The sequence below is a fragment of the Loxodonta africana genome, chromosome 1 (assembly GCF_030014295.1).
Source record: "Loxodonta africana isolate mLoxAfr1 chromosome 1, mLoxAfr1.hap2, whole genome shotgun sequence".
NCBI lineage: Eukaryota > Metazoa > Chordata > Mammalia > Proboscidea > Elephantidae > Loxodonta > Loxodonta africana.
In genome coordinates, this window is record NC_087342.1 from 80923724 (window position 1) to 80929182 (window position 5459).

The 5459-nt window shown below is 42.0% G+C and overlaps 1 non-coding gene across 1 annotated transcript; it reads right to left on the bottom strand.

Moving 5' to 3' along the window:
* Window positions 1-4667: 4667 nt before the first annotated feature.
* Window positions 4668-4739, bottom strand: TRNAA-CGC (transfer RNA alanine (anticodon CGC)). The gene has a single exon. It is a non-coding gene; the product is annotated as a tRNA-Ala (tRNA).
* Between the last annotated feature and the right edge of the window lie 720 nt (window positions 4740-5459).

The window sequence follows — 5459 nt, forward strand, 5'->3', positions numbered from 1 at the left end:
ACGCTCCAAACACTGCTCAGAAAACTAAGGGAATTCCAAATGAAATGATCCGGCCTGTTTCTTCTCTTTTTTCAATCCTTGTTTTTCTACGTAGCTCTTCAATGACACTGGAAAAGGGAGCAGAGGATTACTGAAAACATTAAGGTGGTGGCAGCCTTCTTGTTTTGGAGTAGAAATAGCAAAACACTTAAAGGCAATCCATCGAATAATGTGTTTATTTCCATTTGAATATACAAAAGGTGTTTTCAAAAGGAGAAAAGAATGGGAATGCTGGGAATTTTAAAAAGTGGAAGAGTTGTATGGTTTCTAACCCTCTCAGGGAAAGGACACACTCCTACTGATCCACATCTCGCTTATGGCAGAAAGGTCATAAAGATCCTCCTTGAAATGTTTTCTTTTTTTTTTTCTAAGGGATATTCACAGATCTGATAGTTGGCCAGGGAGAAACTCCATGTTTCAAATCCCAATGTACCTCCCAATCTGGTTGCATCAGAACAAGCAAGATAAAAAGGAATAAGAAAAAGTGAAAAGATCCAGCTCAATTGGGCTCCATTTTGTAGTTAACTGAGGAACAGAAAAAATAGAAGGATTGAAAAAAAGAAAAGATGTCCTCTGGCTCTCTGTTAACAACCTTTGTTAATAGATCCTTTTGTATTCTCAAATGTGCCTGTGTCTATTAAAAGACAGAAGGCTGAGGACCTACTCATTGATTTCCTCCACTCTTTCCCCATCTGTCTTCCCCCTTCTCACTCAGCTGGTAGTAATAGTTACGATCAATCGCGGATCGTGGAGGCCAATGTTTCCCAATTTCATCTGAGTGAGGAAAAACGGCACTATATCTCTCAAGGAATGCTTTCCAAACAGAAAAGCTGAGAAAATTATTACCTCAGTGAAACTAAAGATGTGACAGATATAGTTCAGTTGAGAGAGTCCTAGACTGTTGTTGTTGTTGTTAGGTGACGTCGAGTCGTCTCCGACTCATAGCAACCCTATGCACAATAGAACGAAACACTGCACAGTCCTGCACCATCCTTACAATCCTTGTTATGCTTCAGCTCATTGTTGCAGCCACTGTGTCAATCCACCTCGTTGAGGGTCTTCCTCTTTTCCGCTGACCCTGTACTCTGCCAAGCATGATGTCCTTCTCCAGGGACTGATCCCTCCTGACAACAGGTCCAAAGTATGCAAGGCACAGTCTCACCATCCTTGCCTCTAAGGAGCATTCTGGTTGTACTTCTTCAAAGACAGATTTTTTGTTCTTTTGGCAGTCCATGGTATATTCAATATTCTTCACCAACACCACAATTCAAAGGCGTCAACTCTTCTTCGGTCTTCCTTATTCATTGTCCAGCTTTCACATGCATATGATGCGATTGAAAATACCATGGCTTTTTTTTTTTTGGGTCAGGCGTACCTTAGTCTTCAGGGTGACATCTTTGTTCTTCAACACTTTAAAGAGGTCCTTTGCAGCAGATTTGCCCAATGCAATGCATCTTTTGATTTCTTGACTGCTGCTTTCATGCTCCAATGATCTTCAGCAAAATTTTGCTTGCATGTGATATTAATGATATTGTTGATTGTGGATCCAAGTAAGATGAAATCCTTGACAACTTCAGTCTTTTCTCTGTTTATCATGATGTTGCTCATTGGTCCAGTTGTGAGGATTTTTGTTTTCTTTATGTTGAGGTGTAATCCATACTGAAGGCTGTGGTCTTTGGTCTTCATTAGTAAGTGTTTCAAGCCCTCTTCACTTTCAGCAAGCAAGGTTGTGTCTTCTGCATAATGCAGGTTGTTAATGAGTCTTCCTCCAATCGTGATGTCCTGTTCTTCTTCATATAGTCCAGCTTCTTGTATTATTTGTTCAGCATACAGATTAAATAGGTATGGTGAAAGAATACAACCCTGATACACACCTTTCCTGACTTTACACCAATCAGTATCCCCTTGTTCTGTCCAAACAACTGCCTCTTGATCTATGTAAAGGTTCCTCGAGAGCACAATTAACTGCTCTGGAATTCCCATTCTTTGCAGTGTTATCCATAGTTTGTTATGATCCACATAGTCGAATGACTTTGCATAGTCAATAAAACACAGGTAAACATCCTTCTGGTATTCTCTGCTTTCAGCCAGGATCCATCTGACATCAGCAATGATATCCCTGGTTCCAAGTCCTCTTCTGAACCGGCCTGAATTTCTGGCAATTCCCTGTCGATATACTGCTGCAGCCGTTTTTGAATGATCTTCAGCAAAATTTTGCTTGCATGTGGTATTAATGATATTGTTCTATAACTTGCACATTCAGTTGGATCACCTTTCTTGGGAATAGGCATACATATGGATCTCTTCCAGTCAGTTGGCCAGGAAGCTGTCTTCCATATTTCTTGGCATAGATGAGTGAGCACCTCCAGCACTGCATCTGTTTGTTGAAACATCTCAATTGATATTCCATCAACTCCTGGAGACTTGTTTTTCGCCAGTGCCTTCAGAGCAGCTTGGACTTCTTCCTTCAGTACCGTTGGTTCCTGATCATATGCCACCTCTTGAAATGGTTGAATATCGACTAATTTTTTTGGTATAATGACTCTGTGTATTCCTTCCATCTTCTTTTGATGCTTCCTGCATCGTTTAATATTTTCTGCATGGAATCCTTCACTATTGCAACTTAGACGCTTGAATTTTTTCTTCAGTTCTTTCAGCTTAAGAAACACCGAGCATGTTCTTCCCTTTTGGTTTTCCATTTCCAGCTCTTTGCACATGTCATTATAATACTTTACTTTGTCTTCTCGAGAGCCCTTTGAAATCTTCTGTTCAGTTCTTTTACTTCCTCAATTCTTCCTTTTGCTTTAGCTGCTCGACGCTCAAGAGCAAGTTTCAGAGTCTCCTCTGACATCCATCTTGGTCGTTTCTTTCTTTCCTGTCTTTTCAGTGACCTCTTCTTTCTTCATGGGTGATGTCCTTGATGTCATTCCACAACTTGTGCTGGTCTGGGGTCACTAGTGTTCAATGCCTCAAATATATTCTTCACATGGTCTCTAAATTCAGGCGGGATATACTCAAGGTCATATTTTGGCTCTCGTGGACTTTCTCTGATTTTCTCCAGTTTCACCTTGAACTTGCATATGAGCAATTGATGGTCTGTTCCACAGTCGGCCCCTGGCCTTGTTCTGACTGATGATATTGAGCTTTTCCATCGTCTCTTTCCACAGATGTAGTCAATTTGATTTCTGTGTGTTCCATCTGGTGAGGTCCACGTGTATAGTCACTGTTTCTTCTCATTTTGAGTTATGTCACATCAGCAAATGAAGGTCCTGAAAGCTTTACTCCATCCACGTCATTAAGGTCAACTCTACTTTGAGGAGGCAGCTCTTCCCTAGTCATCTTTTGAGTGCCTTCCAACTTGGCGGGGGGGCCTCATCTTCCAGCACTGTATCAGACAATGTTCCTCTGCTATTCGTAAGGTTTTCACTGGCTAATGCTTTTAAGAAGTAGACTACCGGGTCCTTCTTCCTAGTCTGTCTTAGTCTGGAAGCTCAGCTGAAACCTGTCCTCCATGGGTGACTCTGCTGGTATCTGAATACCAGTGGCGTAGCTTCCAGCATCACAGCAACACAGAAGCCCCCATAGTACAACAAACTGACAGACACATGGTGGAATGACCACCTTACGTGACTTTATTTAAAATGCTAAAGAAACTGGAATCCTGTAGAGTAATGTAAAGAAATGTAGAAGGGAAGGATTTTAATCGGGTACTCACCAATGCTCAGATTATTTTAATTCAGCTAGGTGTGTGTGCAGTGGGGTGTTTTCTACAACAAGGTGTTTGAAAACCTCCAATGAAAGTCATTTTACGATCAACCAGGATAACTGCTATGCTAAAACCCAGAGTAGAACAAGAAACTTTTAAGACCTTAAGGCTGATCTCCTCCCAAACTGATCTTGATCAGCCATAGCGTCATTCCTTCAATTTCTGATATCATAGTTTCAGTGTTGGTGTTGAATTTCTCCGCGTTTCTTAACCGCTGCTGTTTCGGTTGTCAAAGGTCCTCTAATCATGCAACTGCCTTTGGCTGCTCTGTCAAGTATCGCAATAGAGGGTTACTCTAACCCATTGCGATTGAGTTGATTCCGACTCATAACGTCCCTAGACGACAGGGCAGAACTGTGCTATGGGGTTTCCAAGGAGAGGCTGGTGGAATCGAACTGTAGGCCTTGTTGTTAACACTGAGCTCTTAACCACTGTGCCACTAAAAATACTAGTGCCATCAAGTGCCACTAGAGGCAGGAAAACCAGCTGGAATCTTTGCTCTGGTCTGAGTGAGCAGGTATGACTGTTTAGATGATTAAAAGAATTAGGGTTTTAGTAGGACCCTTTCATTTCCTCCTTCTCTGTCCTTGTTTTTCTACCCTGATCTTCCATGATATGCTAACTAAAATCCAATATTAATAAACTAGTTGTTGTGGCCAAAGCCTTCTTGCTTTGGGGCAAGGGCTGGCTCCTTTTCTTTCTCTTCCTTCTGCTGATGCCCTGCCCTGGGAGATACTAAGCCTCAACAAGTAGATACGGAAGAACACTAAAAGCAATCGATTGCCCTGTCGGCTTCTTTTTCCTGGGAGCAGAGCAAACATAATAAAAGAAATGAGAGGATGAGCGTTGGGAAATGGTAAATTGGAGGTGCCAGGGATTGAACCAGGGACCTCGTACATGCGAAGCACGTGCTCTACCACTGAGCTACACCCGCTTACCACCAACTGGTACGATGATGTCTGTTCTTTAAATAAAAGCATACTGACATTTTTCCTGTGGGGTTACTTCTCCTCTCCCCAAAAACCTAGGAGTTGCCTAGAAAAAGACCACTGGGTTAAACTCCACTCTTTCTGAAATCACTGATGTTGATACTGTCTAGCGGCTTCACGCTGGGAAAGTTTACTGTAGTCTGAATAGCCGTTTCTGGTTCGAGGATCTTCCCACTCCGGTAGTCGGCTTCAGAGTCCACTCGCCAGCAGACTCTTTAAATCAAAGTTACTTGCCTCCCAAGAAGACCACACCTCTCCAACATATATCACACCGATAAGGACCCCGAATGGAGTGCTTGTTATACCACAGGCAGCCACTGGCTTTAGTGTAACTGGCTAACTGAACTTCACTTCTAGTTGGGTCAGTGCCCCACCAGCATCCGTTTTCCAGTTCAAAGTGAACAAAGTTTGAATTAATGTAGAAGCAGAACTACACAAACCTCTTTCCGTGCTCAGTGTAAAGCATTACATCTTTTCTAGCTCCAGAAATCCAAAATATTCCTAAAACCTGATTTTACCTTTCTCCTTGCTATCTCTACTTTGTATCATTCCTATCTTTTTCTCTGAATTACTGAAAGGTTGTATTACTGCCTAGAGTATGACAAAACAGCCTGTGGCTAGGCAAACTGCTATGATTTCTTTTTCCATTCTGGCTTTCTTCACAT